The 22,118-nt window shown below is 40.9% G+C and overlaps 1 protein-coding gene across 3 annotated transcripts in view; it reads left to right on the forward strand.

Annotated features, from left to right (window-relative positions):
- The window catches only part of Arhgap24 (Rho GTPase activating protein 24), a 397,141-nt gene that overhangs the window by 264,711 nt on the left and 110,312 nt on the right, over nucleotides 1-22,118 (forward strand). Inside the window, exon 1 of one of the 3 annotated variants that reach the window (XM_021210461.2) lies at nucleotides 9,453-9,650. The exons of the other annotated variants lie outside the window; for them this stretch is intronic. The gene's annotated coding sequence lies outside the window, so the exon portion shown is untranslated. Of the gene's footprint in view, nucleotides 1-9,452; nucleotides 9,651-22,118 lie in introns of those variants that run through there. 3 annotated transcript variants of the gene reach the window in all.

Below are 22,118 nucleotides of genomic sequence, written 5' to 3' on the forward strand. Positions count from 1 at the left end.
CCCTGTGCCCATATCTTCGAGGTTTTTCCCTACTTTCTCCTCTATAAGTTTCAGTGTCTCTGGTTTTATGTGGAGTTCCTTGAGCCACTTAGACTTGACATTAGTACAAGGAGATAAGAATGGATCAATTCTCATTCTTCTACATGATAACAGCCAGTTGTGCCAGCACCATTTGTTGAAAATGCTCTTTCCTGCTACTGATTCTTAGCAGTGGATTTTCCTTATTTTCCCAATTACCCTCACCACACTAGAATTGGCAGAGGAGCATCCGCAGATAAGAGCATTTATAGTAGTATAATTTTCACTCTATTGATATAGTAATATTCTGCATATGTTGATTTTATATCTTTAAAATGGAACAATATTTATTGTTGTTTCCACTTAATATTTGACTGTAGACTCACAGAACTAAAATGTGGCCCTTGTTGAATATTATTCCTTGACTTGAAATTCAGCTTGAGTTCAACTTACATGTGACTCAAAGTTCTTTTCATCATTGCTTTCTATTTCCTAGTTTAAAGAATGAGAAGATAGCAGGGGGATATTACACACGCACCAAAATAAAATAACGGCATTTTAACCCCTATTAAACAATGGGTCTGCAGCCCAGTGGAAAAGCACAGGCCTCCCATGTGTGTGGCCCAGGGTTCTATTGCAAAGACCACAACCAGAAACCTATTAAAGCTCTGAAAGTAAAATGTGAAGACGCTTAGTCATGTCTTGGTAGGAGACGAATGATGTGTGATTACAGTGTGGAAATCATCCCATTATGAACTAGTAATCAATATCTCTATTGATCATGCACTTTGAAACCTTTGAAAGATCCAGAGATGGAACTTATCAAATGAATGGCAATGGTTCCTCTGAAGGTAGTGATTAAAATATACCTAAAGAACATTTAAATCTTAGCAGCAGGTGCAAGTGAAGCCACCATTTATGAGAACAGTAGAAACAAATCTTATTTACATGCTTTATTTGCATAACTATCTGTGCTGGTTTTAGGATTAAAAATGCATACAGTTATAAAATGTGCACAAGTTGAGAACATTTGAACATGGAAAACTGGCATATAGATTTAGACATCCATGAAATTTGTAACAATTAGTCATAAATTGCTGTCTCCTGTATTCAGTTGGTACTCTACAAATGCTTTAACATTAATGTAGGCTATTTTTTCCCAAAGACAACATTTTCAAGAATAAACTTTTTTTTTTTTTTTTTGGTTTTTTGAGACAGGGTTTCTCTGTTTAGCCCTGGCTGTCCTGGAACTCACTTTGTAGACCAGGCTGGCCTTGAACTCAGAAATCATCCTGCCTCTGCCTCCCGAGTGCTGGGGTTAAAGGAGTGCACCATCATGCCCAGCTCAAGAATAATCTTTTCACATCATGCTCCTCTTTGTTTTTCTAGAAATTTGTCCTAAAAGAAACTTTAAAAATAAATTTTAACAGAAAAATAGAAATACTCACAGTTGTGTGATTGTATTAAGGAAGGAATTGAGTCATACCCACAATAGTGAAAGGTAGAAATTATATAAATTATATTATATTAATGCCCCAAATGTTACAAAGGCTTTAAAATAACAAATTATATTTATATGTATATATGGAAGACAAAGATACACAGAGAGAGAAAAAGACTTTAAGCATATTTTAGAATGTCTAATTTGAAAATGGTGGGCATAAGAAAAATGCTTATAAATGTTTTAAAGGAAATAGTAAAGAAATGTATATACAAACTATGACTATATGGTTAAAATTTTACATGTGAAAATGCAAGACATGCATACATACAAAAGGGTTGGTATGCACATATGCATTATACATTTGCATGTAGATGCTTATAGATATATAGAAAATGTACATAATATTTAGAAGATCCAGCAATGAATACAACTTTCTTCTATGTCAAGATCCTTATATTTAAGCAGAAATATATTCACATAGGAAGCTATTAACTTTCAGACAAGAGGCACAGTTTGATTTTACTGTTGTGTATAATCAACTTAATTATGGCACTGTGTTTTACTCAATAGAATATCGTACAGAGTAAAGCTACATTTTGAGTATTATTTTTGTAAAAGTGCATAATTGTTAATTATGAACCTAGACAAACCTTAGTAGAACATTACCGTGTTACAAATGAATGTAACACAATAGCACATAGTTGTAACTGGCTGATTTTTAAGTAACTAAAATGTAATATCTTAGTTATAGAATAGTAGTGGTGACAGTGCATATCTGTGCTTAGCTCCATGCCCTAGGGAATGTATAAACATGAGCACAGGTATTTCCTGTCTTCTATGAATAGGATTTATCAGGTTGTTATACGAAAAGTATGAAGCATCCCATCTTCACACTACGCTATGAGCTTCAGACTCAGTGCTCATAGCGCAGGACCAACTCCCCGATACATTTGTGTCAGCTCTGTGCCCCTGGGAAAATCCCTTTGTCTTGAAATATTGTCTGTGTCACTACTGAAGCTTTTTCTTCAAGTAAGCATTTAGAAAAATATATTTGAATTTAAAAAGGAAACCCATCATTATATATTGAAAAGTAAAAACACTTACTTTATAAGCTTGGGCAGGCAAATTAGCTTTATGTTTAGCCAAATATTCCAAGTGGTATCAAGATTTTTTTTTTATTTTAAGTCTTTTTCCCCTAAAAGACATAGAGGTGGCAAATCCACATATGGTGTCTCTTTAGCAGGCTGGTATTTGCTCATGATGTATAATGATGACATCAAAAAAATCTGTAAAGCACAAGCAACAAATAGTCAGAAGTAGAGTCAGCCATGGCACCTCTCCCCACAGCCTGTGGGTCAGCCATGGCACCTCTCCCCACAGCCTGTGGGTCAGCCATGGCACCTCTCCCCACAGCCTTTGAGTCAGCCATGGCACCTCTCCCCACAGCCTGTGCGCCTCAAGCAAATCTATGCTGCCATTTTGCAGGTCATTCTGGGATGTTCTAGAACAGCAGTGCCTTTTAGATAATAGTAGATTTGTTGAGGCTCCCATTAACTAACTATTCCCATTCTAGTGAAGGGCAGTTACCTTAATACAGTGACTACGGTTTACAGTTGTGCCTTATCCATCCTCTCTAAATTGGAGTTTGCATACATACACACACCTGTGCCATTTTGTATGCACTAAAAAAAAAAATCACTGAACTTCAAGCAGCTCTGTATTTTTCTTATAATTCTGCAATGTTCAGAATTTTGTTAATAATACTCATGAATAATTTGAAGCAGGTGTTACAAGTCATGGCAATTATGTGCTCAAGACCAACCTTTACCAACTCCACAGAGTATAAACATGACAAAGTTGCTTTGCCAAAAGACACATTTAAAAATCTACACTGCATGTGCGTATGTGTGTGCATGCGTGGGCACAGGTTTGTGTGTGTATGTGTGTGTGTGTGTGTGTGTGTGTGTGTGTGTGTGTGTGTGTATGTTTTACTATATTGACGTCATTGCAGGACATTTACAAAGGCAAATAAACAAATGGCAAATAAAATTTCAGTAGTCTCATTTCTTAGAGATAAGTGCTTTTAACAACTGTTAAACATTTCAGATTTTTCTATACTGTTAAATATTGATTACAAAATTCTAATAATGTAGTCACTGTTTTAATATGCTATTTAGCGATACATTATTACATCATGAAATATGCAACACACACAATAGTATACATACTATACATACATTACAATTTACAATGTAAAAATAAGAATCAATCCCAATTATACCTGCTTATTGAGAACTGGACACTGTGTTTTAGGAAATCTACCTTGAAGGTTCCACTTGCTAAAGAGCAGGAGTTTGTGACCCTGTGCACATGAGCTTCCTTATAGAGCCCTGGAAACAACACAGAGCAGCTGGCCTGTGATCACCCAGTGCAGATCTCCTGGGTCCTGAGAGAATGGCCTATTGTGGCATAGTCTGTGTGTGTACGGTGGAAGTAATGGGGGGATTATACTATAATGCTTTGTTTTTATGAGATTTCAAATATGTTCTGCCATCCTGGTCATACAGTAAGATGCTTGTGAGTGCCCAGGAGTTAAGTTCCTTCCCTTGACATCCCTCACTACTTTTTCTTCCATTTTTTTCATATCTTTAAATGTTTCTTTTTTTTCCTAAAATGTATGATATGTCATCCCAAATTCTCTGCCCTCTTGTTCCAGGTTACATCAAAAAGATCTATAAAGCAGGAACAAAAATACAAACAAATCAAACAAGTGGCTTCAGGGAAAGTCACAGTTACAACAGAGTAGCATTGATTCTTTACTCTTCTGACAGAAGAAGATACTGAGATAGACATTATCCACCTGAAAAAGGTTACCACTAAGGAAAACAGGAAATGATGTCCACAAACATAAAGATAATTTAAAATCTTAAACATTTTAAAAACACTTGATAGGATATTTTGACTTCTAGACTTTTCTTTTAAATTACATCATGTTACAGAGGAGCTATGTGTTCCCCAGAAGCCATACTTTGAAGAATGGGCTGTGCTTTCTTTCCAAGACCAGGTCTACAGAGTACAATCTTCTCTGACAATGCTGGGCAGCCATAGAGTCACATCTCACTGTCAGTTACAGGCCGGTGAGGATGAAGAGCAGACACCCTACAGGATGCTGAGCTGGGATGCTCAGCAGGTTGAACGTGTCAAGTGATTTTCAGTTTATGATACCCCCGAACTGCTGTGTTTTGCTGAGCCATGGGCCAACTTTATCCAAGTGGGAAGCCATGGAGGACTTCAGGCTGGAGTCCCTGGAAGGCTCATGGGAAGCCGAAAGAAACATTCCCACCCAGAGAAAGTGAAGCAGGGGCCACAGGAGAACAAGGCAATGAGCTGTGCATCTCCCTCCCTGCCCCGCTTCCCACTGCCTTCGCTTTGTTTGAACTGTGATTCCAAATTCAGCATCTCTGATACAAGAGAGAAAAGTAAAGGTTCCAAGAGAGAGACAGAGAGGATGTGATCAATCTTGAACTTTGAGGTTGCTTTATTGCTATTGTTGTTGGTTTGGGCTATGATAATTCATTTAGGCAGTTACTAGTCTGTAAAACAAAGTATCAAATGGAGCAGTATAATTGTTTAAACAAAGTGTCCTACCCTCCATTTTTACTTTATATTTTCTAAAAATAATCAATTAAAACTTGTGTCAGTGGATTTTATTTAAATGATTATTCGACTAGATTTTTTAAAAAAATCTGTCTGTAGGTGTTTTATTCTCCTTTATTTGGAAGGAAATGTTTTCAGAGATGAGAAGAGAATATAGATTTGTTTTCTCCCATTTGATGTATATTGTTGTACTGGCTAATTTTGTGTCAACTTGACACAGGCTGGAGTTATCACAGAGAAAGGAGCTTCAGTTGGGGAAATGCCTCTATGAGGTTCAGCTGTAAGGCATTTTTTCAATTAGTGATCAAGGTGGGGAGGCCCCCTTGTGGGTGGGACCATCTCTGGGCTGGTAGTCTTAGGTCTATAAGAGAGCAGGCTGAGCAAGCCAGGGGAAGCAAGCCAGTAAAGAACATCCCTCCATGACCTCTGCATCAGCTCCTGCTCCCTGACCTGCTTGAGTTCCAGTCCTGAATTCCTTAGGTGATCAACAGCAATGTGGAAAGTGTAAGCTGAATAAACCCTTTCCTCCCCAACTTGCTTCTTGGTCATGATGTTTGTGCAGGAATTGAAACCCTGACTAAGACAATTGTATATGTCAAGATTGGCTTCACAGCACATTAACATAAAAATCCAGCTCTTGAGTGAAATCTGCTACCTCCACAGTAAGATTTAAAGTAAACATTTCAGGTTGGATAGCAATGCCAGAAAGCCCAGAGAGGGGGAGTTCTTTACTGATATTACTAACCGGATAGTTAAGATGTCACAGGTAATTTTGTTGTTGTTTTGTTTGTTTGTTTGTTTGGTTGGTTGGTTTTATTTTTGAGACAGATTCTTCTTTAGCCAGGTTGTTTCAAACTCAGAATGTAGCCAAGAAAACCCTTAAATGCCTGGTCCTCTTGCCTCTGCCTTTCAAGGCTGGCATCACAGACTAGCACCTGGTACATGGCATCGGGTTGTTCCATAATGCAGAACTTAAGTTGAAAAAACTTAAATGAAAACCTGTGTGCTTGTTCTTTTCCTCTGATCCATTTGATGTTTATTCGCATTATTGTATCATTTCGACCTTAGCCAATGACCAAGGAGGATGAGGATGGTTGCTGTCTGTAGTTGCAGTATCTAAAACAGCATAATGACTGCATTTGCAAGGTGTTTCCGTGTAAGGCCTTCTGGGTTAACCTGGGGGTGACTGAGAAGCCTGATTTCATGAAAGCTGTTGGGCTCCATTATTTACAGATGGTTTTTTTGTTTGGTTGTTTGTTTTAAATCAGAGACATTGTGTCACCAGGCAACCTCAGAGAAGATTGCAACATGTGTGAAATCAGATAAAAGGTGGAAACAACCTACAGTCTGGGGGCTGGGATGGAACCCAGGCTGCTTGGTAGGAGATACTACAGAGCATGCGTTTGCTGGCACTGGCCCTGAGCCAGTCACATGAACATCCCACGAAGGGCTGCACTTCAGACCTCTGCTCCAGCTTCTCAGTGAACATCAGTGGAACAAACTTGGCATTTCATTGACATCCATGGACCCATGATAACAGAATTTTGATTCTTCTGTTCATCTTAACATTACAGTTGGCATAAATAAATAGGATCTTACATGTATGCCAAGTATGTCAAGAAAAGATGGGCTTGTTTCATTTTAAGGTGTTCTTGGAGGTCTTATAGTTTAAAGACATTCAAGCAAAGAAAATGCATTTGTTGTATTTTGAAGGGAGAGCGCCATTGTATTATAGAGAACATGACTGAACTTGTTTCTTTAATTTGATGTTAGACGAGACCCTACTAAAACTCCAGAAAGACTGCATAATATCAAACTACAGAAAGAACATTGACACACAATATCAAAACGTACCCATGGGATGAAGGGTAAAGAGATGGTTCACTGGTTTAGAGAAAGTACTGCTTTTGCAGAAAGTTCGTTTCCCAGCTTTCTTGCCTGGCCAGTCACCTGTAAGCTCAGCTGCAAGAGATCGGGTGCCCTCTTATGGCCTCTGTGGGGATAGAGTGTGCCTACATATAGACATGCACATGTACACATAAATAGTTACAAATAAAATCAGCCTAAAAATCAGATCGCATTTTCTGCATCTTGCAACTAGTTCAGTACTGGAAAATATCAAAGTGTATTTTCCTTAAGATTGTTGCACACCATGTAAGTTTGACTTGCCTTGTAAACACAATGAAGAACATTTCTTGTTAAATTGCAGTTCTGCCTTCTCACTGTATAAAAACCAGAGTTTATTCTCTGTCTGAGAAAGTTATAAGTTAACTGATTTGTCCAGGCTATGGGAACTCAGGCTGTAATTTAAACTCCACTAATCACTAGTTAACAGTGAGCAGGCTAATCATTCTCCTAGCTGAAAGGGATAAGAGCAGCTACCTCCTAGGGTTATTATGAGAATTACTGGAGGTAGCATTCCTTCCTTAAGCCTCCAAGCCCCGTGTATTTCTTGGACACAGATGGGGCTATATTATTGGTTTGTTTCTTGCTCTTTAACTGCCTTCCTCCTCTGTTTCTCCCACAACCTAACTTCTAAATAATGCACAAGTCATTGTGAGAACATTAGCATTAATGCTCAGATTCATGTGCTACTGAGTTAACTCAACAGTGAACCTGACATTCCATCTCCAACCTTTCCCTTTCATTAACCATCCTCTCCAGTCCCCACCAACAGGAGTCCACCAGGACACCACCGGGTTAACCCTGAAACCTGTCTTGCACTCGGGCAAAAACCGAGTTTCAACTGGTCTCGTTCGTTCTCCCTCAGAGCCTAGATGGAGGTCATGTTGCTCGCAATTAACTCACTCTGGCCGTGCAGTGACTACCATCAAGACTGGCCACAAAGAGGACAGCCGTTCAATAAGACCTTTAACTCTATTTATAGCCCACTCGAAGCAATCATTCTCCATAGAGTCTATGGAGTCCTAGAAAATGGCCATCAGTTCTCAGGCCACAACACTCAGCAGGGCAATTGGAGGGAGGGGAAAAATGAAGTTAAGTGCCCTTTCCCCAGGACTCCACAGTATACAAAGCATTTTGACCCATTCACTGTTCCGGCTCACCCCCACCAGCCCAGGAAGTAGACAAGCAAATGCTCACAGCAAATGCCTGCTTTAGTCATCAGGATTCTGATGCCTCAGAGAGTCATACACAGCAGGTGAACAGAATTTGGAGAATAGGGGAAGCAGCTAAGGGGTGGGGCTAGCCTCTAGTTCATGAGATGCAGCTCAGTAACTAATTGTTTGCCTGTAAGAAAATAAACCATGTAAGTAACTTTCATAAGACATTGAAAAGGCCTAATTTTGCTCCTACCTCGCTTTAAAGAACATGAGTATATGAGAGCTAAAAAGCTTGAAACCATCGATTGGGGATCGTCTATGGCATTCGCATCACTCTGTAGCGTACAGGTACATGTTACAGAAGAAATGCCTGTGTGACGCCTGCCAGTGTTAAAATATGTGTGTAAGTCAAGACCACTCTTGAAAAGGAATGGTAGGAATTTTTACGAGAAATTTTAAATTGATTCTGTCAGCATTGTAAAAGCCTACATCATTACTCTTTCTTTAGCATGGGGGATTGTTGCATAATTCCAGTGTGTGCCCCAAATAAAGATTTACTAAGAGTTAGTATGAAACAAGAAAATATTTTTTTTTCTCTTTAAAGTATTATTTTTTTTTTCTCTTTAAAGTATTATTTCATTCTGGCCAGTGTTTTCATTATATTAGATCTCTCTGAAACTTTGTTACCTGGTAAATAGCATCAAAGCCCTTATATCTTGAAAAACAGAAGTTTCTAGTTAATTAGTGTAGCTACACTGATGCCTGCCTGCCAGTGATGTGAAAGTGAGAGACAGAGAGAGAGAGAGACAGACAGACAGACAGACAGAGCCAGACACACAGAGTGGGGGAGAGCCAGAGAGCCCAAGCCAAAGAGATATAAACACACACACACACACACACACACACACACACACAGAGAGAGAGAGAGAGAGAGAGAGAGAGAGAGAGAGAGAGAGAGCTCCTTGCTTGAAGCATGCGCCTGAGTTGGCTGATTGGCTCGATGCCATTTCAGAATCTCAGCTTCACTCTTCTCTGACCTCCTATTGTCCCAGCTCTGATTTATGGGACTAAGACTCTCTCCAAAGGCAAGGTGTCTGGAGTTTAGGGTCTTTACTTCACGGCCCCTCCTCCCCTGCCCCCGCCCCTTCTGCTTATGTTCACCTTGCAGTAACATTGCAGGACTCAGCATTTTTTACCAGGGCTCAATAGCCGGGGACTCCACTGGAGCAGAGAGAAAGAGAAGAGAGAGGGAGAGAGAGAGAGAGAGAGAGAGAGAGAGAGAGAGAGAGAGAGAGAGAGAGAGAATCCGTGGTTTCCATTCCTGGGTGATGGAGTCATGGGAGAAACTGCACTGAGCAAACGGAGTGGGACCTGAGCTGGCTCCAGTGTGCACTAAGCCGCTCAGGGCAGAGCAGCTGCTGTCTCTCCCAGCCTGCATCTGTCACTGATCACTGAAGTGTGTGTGCAAGGTGAGAGCGGGGATTTTTTCTTTAATTTGGAGGCAGATTGCCAGGTATTGCTGTTGATTGTGCTTCATGATTGGGGGGGTCTGTATATTATCACAAATTCAAGTCGTGGACTGCGCGTGGCTTTATTTATGCCCTTGTTTGCCACCAGAGGCCATTCTGCTCTCCACAGTATGTGTCCGGATCATGGCAACAGATTGGCTGGGGAGCTGCTTTTCCTCCCCACAACGTGGTCGTTCAGTGTTGTCCCCTTGAATCCTTCCGTTAATCACTGCTGCCAAGTATCATAGCTGTCCTTATACAGGTTCAGTGCTAACTGAAAGGCGTGTGGAACTGATTTTGTGTAAGTCTGAAATACTATTTTGTAAGTTCATGATGTGGTGTATTCTTTGTTTACATTCATGCAGAGCACTGAAACTTTCTGAAGTGGAGTCTCCTAGACAGAAGTAGTGTGGGGTTTCTATGTATTTGGTTATCAATATAAAACTACTTGGTCATCTGTGTGTTGTGGGGTGTGAGGTGTGTGTGAGGTGTGTGTGTGTGTGTGTGTGTGTGTGTGTGTGTGTGTGTGTGCGTGTGTGTCAGCACATGCTTGTGTGATTTTAAAATATCTCAGAACCGGAAAAAAAAACCCAATAGCTCTTGTCCTTTGATACGCTTCTCATTAACCGAACAGTGTGTAAGCTGTTTTTTATGAGGACATCAAAATTGTACAGTTTCAAGTATTATGTCTGCTGGATAACGCAGATACTGTGTGAGCTTTTGAAAGTGTGTGGGAATATAGCACACATCCTAAGTTCCAATGACAGGAACTAAACCATGTGCTTGGGTAAACAGATGGCCCTTAATCCCTAGCCACTTCAGCATGTTAGCTACTAAACCAAACCTATAAAGAGTATGAAGGAGGTGTACGGATTTGTAGCGACTAAATAAATATATAGCATATATTCAGTCGTGAGTCACACTTCAGAAAAGGGGAAGTATAGCATTCAGGTTCTGTATAAGTAGGATTAGAAGAAAATTAGGGCGGCTAATTAGGAAAGGGCACCTTACCAACTGAGGAGCAGTTAGAAAAGAGCAGCAAAGGACCCTACCTCCTCAGATGTTGCGCTTCGAATTGAAAGAACAGTGCCATTCCTAAGGGAATTTGGGGTGAGCAGAAAGGAAGCCAAGAATAAACATTTTTAATAAAATACGCTGTCACCCTGTGGAATGTGTTTGTCTGTGCTACTGAAGTAGGATTCTGGTGCAAAGAGTAAGACCATTAACATAAATACCTTCAAATATTCTTCAGAATTAATTTACATGTAGGTGGACTTCAAAAATGAATAAGGTGAATATGTTTAATTAGAATTCAATTCATATGAAAGTTGCTTAAAACAATAAACAAATAATATACAATATCAAAATGGTTGTTTCTCCTGTTGTTGGTTTAGCAGAAATGTTTGGAAGCCCCAAGCTAAAAATGTTACCTAGTTCCACATTCATAGGGAGTGCTTCATTCCTTGAACACTCTGCTCATGGCTTCTTGGTTTCAGAATCTAAGATGCTATGAACCAATTCCCAGGAATAACTGGGCTCTACCATCTGCATGATTTCCAGGTGAGTCGGAACGGCACTTACACGCCACAGCTGCGGGCTGAGGCATACGGAGGATCGATAATGGCTGTTCTCATGTTGAACCCTTGACTCTGGTGGGTGTCTCCTGCCACAGTCCACAGTTTGGCTCATTTCCTTTAAGTGTTTAGAATGACTTTAACTGCGTGACGGGAATGACGTTCTCTTCCCTGTGATAGAAAGCCAGAAGTACCCATAGCTCTCTAATGACACCAGGCTCGGGTGTCCAAGTGTGACCCACTTGTACCCTTGCTCATCTTTCATGCAAAAGGTTAGGCGGTCGCCCTGGACGAGACATAATCAGCCCGAGCCAAGGAGAAGGACCTTGGGTGGTGTCTGTGTTTATTCTTCAATGACAAGCTAACTTCATGAAAACAGAACCAGAAAGTTTACATATAAAGGCCCTGATCTCAAAGCATACAGCCGGTTCAATTACATTTACTCTGATGCAATTAAACTGCCTTAACTAAAATTTTTTTAAAATCATGAATCCTGGCATGCTGTGGTGTTGCTTCCATTGCTCTTTCTTTCAGAGTTAGGTTTTTAAATCAGGGCTTTAAAGTTACTGCTACCTCCTTCACTTATTAAATGACACTTCTTTTGATTTGTATCATGGAACAAGCTACACATCGGTGAGAAGTCAGTAATGTTTTAATTCCAGAAAAGGAACCCTAACTTCTCAGCGGTCCAGTGATCTGCTCACTGCCTGAGCAGGGAGTAAGGTGAGCAAGGGGAAGACAGGGAGAGATTCACGGTCAGTATGCACGCAGTGGTTCTCTGTTGTGCCTGGCATGCCTGGCATTCATGTGGGGCCTATAAACCTAGACGGACTGTCTCCACCCACTGACAAGGTGTGGTGTTAAGTTGGGTTGAGGACGATGTGGTGTGTGGAGGTGGCTGACAGTCCACGTAGTATCTTTGCTCTGGTGCTCTAGTCCCTAGCTTCTACTCCACATATCAGATCCTTTCAAGGGAGTATAGAGTCCTATGGGACAGGGAACTTGTGCTTACTCCTGGGCTCCTTAGGTAGGCCTAAGTTAGGCCGGGAAGGGATGCACGGAAAGAGAGTATGAGAAGACTAGTTCCCTTGGTAGGTTTGGGGATGTAGGAGATTGGAAGCTGAATTAGGAAGAGGTGGGGCTCGAGGCTGTTCTTTGGTGACAGACTGAACACATTTCTTGCATATCTACTTAGAAGACCTTTCTTTGGAGAAAGAGCTTCATAGTGCTCAGGATACCCTCAAACACGCTTTGTAACATAGAGCCGCCTTGAACTTGAGATCTTCCTGCCTCCACCTCCGGAGAGCCAGGATTGCAGCCAGGTGACATCATCTTCTATTTACACCATTTGGGGGGTAAAACTGAGGGCTTTTTGAATGCTAGAAAGCATTTCAGCAGCTGGTCTTTATCTCTGGTTTCTGGCCTTATTTTTCTTAAAATCGATGTCTTTTAAGGAAGAAGAAAGGGTGGATGCCAGAAGACTGTAACTGTGGTTACCATCATAGGAGATATCCAAGGAATTGCTGGTTCCTTTTCAAAATGAACCATGCCTAGGACCATGACTGAAGTTTGCGTTTGGTTTTGGCCATTGTTGTTTTGAATTTTGGCATATTTGTATATGTATGACATTTCTTGAGTATAGGGCTCGGCTGTACTCATGATGTCCATTTTGCTTTCGTAGGTATTTTATGATTAAATAACCTGGAGGCAATTCCACACATATTCTTAGGGCCTGCGGCTTGACAGAAGTTTGCCATTGGAGGTCATGGCTAATATTTTCCACTTGCAGTATTAGGTCGGTGTTCAAGAGAAACACTAGAGAGAACTTTGTGGTTAGGATTTAGAAATTGGAGGTGTGTATTTATATATTATGATCAACACAATTCCTGTTTAAATACTTGAGTTACTCCTATTAGGGTTAGAAAAGAGGCTCAACTTGCCATAGACTCGGTTTTAAAGAAAGTGCTAATTATCAACCAAATGTAAACTCTGTTTAACAACCCAAACCTTCTCATCAATGTACAGTTTCAGGAATCATCAAGACGCTGGGTCATAGCTCTGTGACACGGGGCCAGCTTAGTACATGTGAGGCCTTCTGATCGATCCCTAAGACCCACCACCACACACATACAAACTCTTACTACCAAAAGGTCACTGAGGCACATAGTTATATTACTACTGAGCATGGTCATTCTTCATGAGAAAACCATTGCCAAGTATCCAATGGCATATTGGGCTTTAAGAGAATTTCCAAGAATTATACTTCAGTATTTTTTAAATCAATGAAAACATGCTTTTATTATCCTCTTTGATGGAATATTTTAAGATCATCATGATTTACATATCTTGATAATGAAGTATTAAACACGTATTTCTTTCAACTGAATAGCACCTATGAAACCAGTCATTGGATCATGCCAATATGTCCAGAGATATTATTTTGTAGCTATAAAGAACCATCTTCCCTGTCCTGAGTGTCAATACTATAAGCCACTCAAAGGACTGACAAGCAATGAATCCTTTTTATTAAACGAGCTTCATATATTTCCTGCCCTATACAGCTACTTATCATTTCAGATAGATCTCAACAGTAAACGTTTCCAAATGAGGGTTCTAGTCACCCTCCAATTAGGCTGGCATTACATTAGAGAATGAACTCTGTGTAAATTCATCATTCAGTTTTGGTTTAGACCATCATTTGATATGGTAGATTCTCAACAAATATTCGTAAGCAATAGTAAATGAATGAACTAACCAATCTTTGGGTTAGAATTGTCTAAAGGTTTACTACAAAGCTTTTATGTTTTCAGTTTGATTTTAATAAACAAACTCAAGAAAGAATATCAAAATGATGTTGATAGTTCTGATCCAACAAAAGCACCATTGCCCATCACACACAAGGATCCATGGCCAGCTGAACCTAGACCAGCAAGCAAAGCATGTGTGGAGACGTGTATAAACTAGTGAGAAATTCAGCTTTGAGCTGACCTGGCAAAGTGTCATTGCAATTTTTCTGCTTCTGAACTCAGAAACAGTGCATGTGGGCATTAAGGAGTGGAATGAGATGGTTAGCTTAAAAATAGGGTAAATTCACATTTCTACTCCTGCTTTGACAGAATGAGAACCTCAGAATCACAACTTTGCACTCAAAAACAGCCTTTTTATCCATTAAATGTTTTTAAAAGGAGAAAATACATTTCTTGTTTGAATGGAAATGGAAGGTCTTAACTCACTGTTTTCTTTTTCCATTCCAGTGACAAAGTGGCATTTCCTGCTGGAATTTAGTATATAAACATGTGGAATTTGGAAGCTAGCAGAAAGGAAGATTCAATAATAAGAAGTATCAAAAACTGGTACAAGGACCCACTTGTAAAAAAATAATATCTGATACATAAAAATTAGTGTATAGCAGTCAAAGTCATAAACTATGAAGCTGGGAGTGTAGAAGCAGGCTGTAGTGTGACTGCTTGCATAAGTAGATGCTATACAATGTCTCCAATCTGCTATAAGCAAGGGGGAGGGGCACTATGCTGCAGTAGAAATGAGGGGTCCACTATGGCCTTCTGTAAAGATGCCCCCAGTGTTCCCTTGTGCCTTTCAGACTTCCCAGGACCAAACAGTGAAGGGGTAGTTACAGCCTGTGCTCTCTACTAGACCCACGTGAGTATGAGTGTTAGATGAAAAGCTAGAGACTGTTGTCTTGGTCATACTGTTCTTGGTTCCTATGTCCCATACTTGGCTGAGGCCTACCAGTGCGGTTTGCAGGAGTCTGATCTGGCATTAACACAGTTGGGGTAATGGAATGGGGTGTTGTAAGCTGTGTGGAGGCCCTCCAGATGTATCAAGATGGACTACACTGAACCCTAAGCAATTAAAGATTCTGAGCAGTCAAGATGGTGAACTGCAGATGAAAAAGCTTTCTTTCATCTGAGACTGTGATTTCTCATTTTTACTTCCTATTCTTCCAGCTGATTTTCTTATCCTGGAATTCACTCGAATTACTCCAGTCCCACCCCCAGCACCTGCCACCGCTCCTCCCCACCCTGCCACTGCTCCCCCCCTACCCCACTATGACCTACAACATCTCACACCAAACCCTGACCTGTTCACAGAAACACATCAGTCACGGTCAGCTCCTCAGCCTGGCAGCCTGTTTAGAGCAATGTGCAATGTTCCTAGCAACAGATGAAGGCAAGTCCACAGAACTTCAAAAGCTGCAGCCACTCAAGCAGGCCACCTTGTTATACTTTGAACTTCTGCCTGTGGGTTTGTATTAGTTGAGAAACTCATATGTGTTTTTAAACATTTTAATATTTATCTTTAATTGAAACTTGGGAGATGTAATTACTTCCAGAAACAATCAGTGATGAAATGTAGTCTAAGTGCTAGACGTGAGGGTCAGATGTGTGTACTCTAAAATATCTGAGTGGAAAAGTTAGAGCTCACTGGATGTTAGTAGAGAATGAGCTTAACTCTCAGAAGCATTTATCATGAGCAATGAACACAGAAAATGGGGCACCTCGGCCTCCTTTATGACCCTTGAATAAGCGGTTGGATGGCAAGTGACTTAATCTTTCTGGGCCTATGCCTTACATCTTTACTGTCAGCCTTAGCCACATATAAATTAACTTCATATAGGCTTTCCACAGCAGATGAAAAGTTAGCTGGTGAATAGTAATATTTTAACAAGTGGATTACCAGGATTTGGTGGGCATATGAACTTTTCTAACTGGATGGGAAGATATGGACAGACAAGGAGAACAAGGATAAAGAGAACAGCAGAAATGAGTGGAAAATGAAGAGGGAACACATGATGATCAGGGAACTGATGTCTTATTACCGAAGACTTCTGACAGCAGATCTGACACAATAGCATACTCAGAAGAGACACTCACCTGTGTTTGATGATGAATATGTAAGAGAAGAAGGAGACGGAGGCAGAGGGATGAAGAAAAAGAAAGTGTATGAAAGATTCTTTTAAAACACCACCAAGACGTCTTATCTGAACTCTCTGGGTAATATTTGTCTAATGTTCAAAGTCATCTTGATTCATCCCCCCCAACACACACACACACACACACACACACACACGCACACGCACACGCACACGCACACGCACGCACGCACATGCACACTCTCAGCACAAGGCCACAACAAATAGTGATGTGTAAGCATGCTGATTATAGGAGTGCATTAGCTGTCCAAAGCGAGAACAGAAAGAGAAACTTGGTGTGCTTTGAACACACAGAATGCAACATACCTGCTAAATCAAAGGGAAAGAAACCAAAGTCTGAGGTTTCTGGCAGAAATCAAGAGGTGAGCACGAGCCCCAAACTACAAGACCATTTGTCAGGGACAAGTATTGATTGTTCCTCAGTTTGATGTGTTTGTTTCAATGTTCCTTGCTCACTAATAGCAATATCTTCTCTGGGAGAAAGCCCAGCCTCTCCCACAGATTATAAATGCTCCATCAGAATGGTAGTAGCCACCAGTGGGGAATGCAAATGAGCTCGATCCTCAAGTATACTGGCCAAGTACTGGAAATCAGGTCTATGCTTGCCCTTCATTAAGTTCACAGTCACATTTTTATTCATCTAAAAGTAGAAGCACTCACGTGGTCCGTGCTGATGCCTAACACATCCCTCGAGGAGAAACAAGCTGATTATGAGTTCAAGACTAGCTTGAGGAAGTTTGAAGCTAGCCTGAGCTACATAAGACCCTATCTGAAAACAGAAAATAAGAAATCAAATAACATTCCATAATACTCCAGAAGTTAGTCATCTAGTCTTTTGAGAACTGTATTTATGTGAGTCTGATTTGCAGAACTTCATTACTGAGCCAGTGAAATTAATTTAATATTTCCTCTTCCTCCTTTTCCCCCTCTTCCCTCCTTCTCATCTTCTTTTTCCTATTCTTCATTGACACAAAGACTCATGTATTCCAGACTGGCCTCAAGTTCATTATTTAGCCCAAAAATAACCTTGAACTTTTGATCTTCCAGCCTTCATCTATTGCATGATGGGATTATAGGCCCCATTCACCAGGCTATTTATGTGGTATTGGCCACTTATATAGAAATTGAAACCAGAGCCTTGTGAGCCTTGCCAAGCACTCTACCAGCTGAGCCATGTCTCCAGAGCTCTTGCCCATCTCTTAACAAATAAATCCTTATGGATTTGTTTTCTTTCATTGCATGCTTACTAACTCTCATGGTATGATCATCAGAAAACAACCTTCATTTCTTTCCAGAGTGACTCCAAAAGAAAAGTAATTGACACAACTCTCAAATGATTTGAAGAGCTGTAAAAGGGGCAGGAAGATGGAATTAAAGGAAAGGTTCTATGCAAGCAGAGTTTTGAACAAATTATAGAGGTCAAGTGTGGCTGCCTTGATGGTGTTGGGAAGAATATCATTGTCACCAACAGTGCTCAGAGGATCAGTACCACTGTGCTATGTGTGTGAGCCGTTGTCTCCATGGTCTTCTTATTTACAATTAAGGGTAACAGTGCATCTTGTTTGTGTCATAGAGTAGCAGATGGAAATGATCAGATCAAGCTTTCTCTCCCAGCTTCTGGATGAAGACTCATGCTCTCCTGAGTTGAGGGTGACTGTTTTCACCCAGTGTCCCTTCATGTCACCTTCGCCCTGCGCATCTGTCTCTGTGTCTAAATTTCTCATTTGGTTAAGGACACCAGACTTATGGCATTTGCATGTCTGAAAGATCCCTCTAAGTGACTGAAAAGGCATGGTTAATTCCTGATTCAGTTTTGACTTGCTGCCCTGCAACAGATTGCTTTTGCCTAAAATTGCGGGTCAGATGGAAGCTGCAGTTAGGAAGGGTCATGTGATGACAGACACAGAAGAGTTTAAAATTAAAGAGACTGAGCTAAACTTTGCCCCAAGTCATCTTGAGCAAGAGCTTATAATAGCAGAACAAATGTAGCATCACAAGAGGGGGTCAAAAGTGAGGCTCCCATCGGGTGGGGCCTTGGTGTGACACATGCTTAGGCCACATAAGTAAATTTTGCTCCACTAAGACGCAGAACTGAAGAAACACACAATGCACGTTAAACTCTGATCCTAGTAAAACCATTGTGCTGTGTATAATATAGCAAATGAATTCCCTGTGTACGAATGAAGCTTTGGGAGAGAAAAGTGGATGTTCTTCTCCTGTGTAACCACTGGTGCTCAGATCTGTTGCACTGTCAATGAGGTCAATAGGAGAAACCCTTTTAAAGTCTTCACTGCCCTTCTTTAGTGGTTTTTAAATTTTGTGTTGCACAGCAGGAGTGACAGATGGCCACATGTGCCAACCACTTTCCTAAGTGCTCTCCACACCCAAACGCTTTTATTTCTCACCGGAGTGCTATAAATAACAGGTAGAGGAACTGGGCAGTAGAGGAACTGGGCAGTAGAGGAACTGGGCAGTAGAGGAACCGGGCAGTAGAGGAACCGGGCAGTAAAGGACATTGAGAGAGGCTAACCAGACTCCAGTCAACCCTTGGCTGACGCAGAGCTCTTTCCGATCCCACAGCCTGTGGCTTAACCACAATGGGTACTGCTTCTCAAGAGAGACGTGATCTTTCTGAATCCATCTCTAGAACTCCAAAATAGCCATGCTAAAATGTGTGTCTTAAAAGGCTTTCATTGCAGTTATTTTTGCAGATAAGTGGTACCCATGTCCCCATCTTTGTTTGAACTGTCCTTCCTTGAGCCATGTACTTTGAGGCACATTTTATTTTAGATACAAGCCAATGAGCAGCCATCGTAGCTCCTGAGCCCCACCTTGCAGGCTTGCCCTGGACCTGCTTGCTTCTGTTCCCTCCCCAGGCAGGCTTCCTGCTCATCCTTTCCTTGATGCCACCGCCACCTGCTCTACTGAGCCAGGCCATGTGGTCATTCTCTGCTGAGATTCTGGTCTGGTTGAAGTTCCCACAGACATGCTAAATTGTGTGCAGCACCTGACCATTCTCCCTAGTGTTTCCATGAATAATTAATTACTGTAGAGCATGGCCAGGGAATTTTTGATCCCTGCTTGGCTGCAGAGAGAATGAAAAAAACGTAACAACAAACTAAAAGGAGCAGCTATCCCATTGCTTTTGAAAACAGTAATGAGCCATAAAAGAATCAATAAAATTAATTATGTAAATTATAACAAGCACTAAAAGTAGTAATTTAAAATGTAGAATTCATAACATATTGCTTATCTCAAAGAACCTTATTCAAAGAGGGAAGCATATGTGTGTGTGTGTACATATATATGTATGTATATATATATATGTGGGTATATATATATAATTGTGTATATGTATTAATTGTATGCTAGAATATGGAAAGTGTCTATCATTCAACTATTTTAACTTTTATCAATACTATTTACTCAAAATTGAATCCCCCAACAACGTTTCTATTCACATGTAACTTATTACATGTGTCTAAATTTCTCATTTTGACAAGGACACCAGACTTAGGGCATTTGCATGTCTGAAAGTACCCTCTAAGTGACGAAAAAGGCATGGCAAAGTCCTGATTCAGTTCATCTTTGCTGAAAAAAATACATATTCTGTAATATCTTAGGCTTACAGAAAGCTATTAGAGCAGTGCTTTGAACGGAAGATGGCTTGGAAGGGACCAAGCACATGAGAATAAATTGTCATTCACTTGACAGGTGAGATCAAAGAAGCACATTATGAATCAAACTGGCACTACTTTTGATTGCTCTGATAAAATACTACATCCTAAAGCAACTTCAAGATAAGCTTTTCATTTTGACTTACAATGAAAATGGATGAGTCCACTGTAGCATGGGGGCATGGCAGCACGAGGCTGGGGGACGGGGTCAACAGCACAGGAAGCTGAGAGGTGGTGCCTTCAGCTGCACATAGGAACAGAGAGAGGACCCTGGGAGTAGGGTGGGCTGCCCTCCCCCAAGGCCCTCCTCCAATGCCATGCTTGCCCTAACAAGGCTCCACTTCCTAATGGTATCTTCAATTCCTCAAATAGTACCAGTTTCTAAGGACTTTATGTTCTGATAGCTGCTCCTCTAGAGGACATTTCCTTTAAAATCACAGCACTAGGTAAACCTTAACTTCAAAATATATTTAAATAAACTGGTTCCAACTTCACAATTTCTTGAGATACCCAAGGAATAATTTTCTGAGCTGTGTTTGAAATCTTGTCTCCGAGAACAAAGGTTGTATGAATGAGAGGTATGGAAAGGAGATAAAGATGGGGGGAGGAAGAGGCGTTTTGTCATCTCAGGTCTATGACCACATGGTACCGTGGCCCTTGTCGTCTCAGGTCTATGACCACATGGTACCGTGGCCCGCTCTGCAGTTGACTTCTGGCATTCTCCATGTTTTTGTCTCATCCCTTGTTAGTTCTGTCCAATGATTCATTTGTCACTCATTACTGCCGTGAATAGAAGGTTTGTGATATGTAGTGGGACTGGGCTTGGTGCTTTGAGTTCTATATTGAAAGAGAAACATGATAGTTTCAAAGTAGAAGGTTGTTATGACAGCTCACAGAGGCTATTCCTGTGCTGAACTAACACTCCTGATATACAGCTCCTATAAATCAAAATCCAATTAATGTTTTTAGCATTGTGACACAACTTGTTGGTAATGGCTCAAAGTTGGCTTCGATTCATTTATCTTGTCACCTATTGGCAGTTCATTCATGTTACAAATTTCATGGGTGAAGTGCGCATGCAGTTGGAGAGCTAAATCAATTACCCAAGCAGAAGGCTTATAGCAATGTATCACATGTACAACTACTGAGTATCTTAAGTGTTTCAGTTCATTCTGGTCTCTTCTTTTGGGCTCTCTAAAGTGTTATCAGGACCAGGAAAATGGAACCCTTGAAAGGGCTGCTCTAATAGCTGGTAGAGACGACACAATGGCTGTCCTTTATTAGACCTACCTGTTATTATTTTTAAGTGAGATTCAGAATAATTGTTTGGTAGACTGGACTACTTCCATTCAGTAGAACACAAGCTTGTTACTTGATTGAGTCCTGAGCTGTATGAAAAACATAGTGTCTCTCATGATAGAAAATAATCATTATGAAACTGAATTTATGGAAGAAATAACAGGGAGGAAGGCACAGTAAGGTCATTTCAAGTTGTCATCTTTTAAATAGTTTTGGCAGACAATCTATTCTCGATGACAGGATAAAAGATGGTGTTCCACACGATACCTGGTAATTCAGTAAAGGGCCTGCCAATCTCTTGCAACTCAACTTGCAACTTGCTCTTGGAACAGGGTGAACTGGGGTTTTCTTTTAATGCATCTTCAAAGAGAATGGGTGCTCCTTTGCCTCATTCTTGGGCCATAGGAGAGCTTCCTAAACTAAATCTAGATCCATCCCCAAAATTTAACCTATGTTCTCATTTCTTTTTTTTTTTATTGGTTATTTTATTTATTTGCATTTCAAATGTTATCACCCTTCCCCATTTCCCTCCACAAACCCCCTATCCAATCCCCCCCCCTGCTTCTATGAGGGTGCTCCCTCACCCACCCNCCCTCCCCTGCCTTACCACCCTAGCATTCCCCTATACTGGGGCATCACGCCTCTATAGGACCAAGGGTTTCCCCTCCCATTGATGCCAGATAAGGCCATTGTCTGCTACATATGCAGCTGGAACCATGAGTCCCTCCATGTGTACATTTTGGTTGGTGGTTTAGTCTTTGGGAGTTCTAGGGGTGTCTGGTTGGTTAATATTGTTGTTCTTCTTATGGGTCTGTAAACCCCTTCAGCTCCTTCAGTCCTTTCTCTAACTCCTCCATTGGGGTCCCTGTGCTAAAACTAATGGTGGGCTGTGAGCATCCACATCTGTATTGGTCAGGCTCTGGCA

The sequence above is a fragment of the Mus pahari genome, chromosome 13, assembly GCF_900095145.1.
Source record: "Mus pahari chromosome 13, PAHARI_EIJ_v1.1, whole genome shotgun sequence".
Classification (NCBI taxonomy): domain Eukaryota; kingdom Metazoa; phylum Chordata; class Mammalia; order Rodentia; family Muridae; genus Mus; species Mus pahari.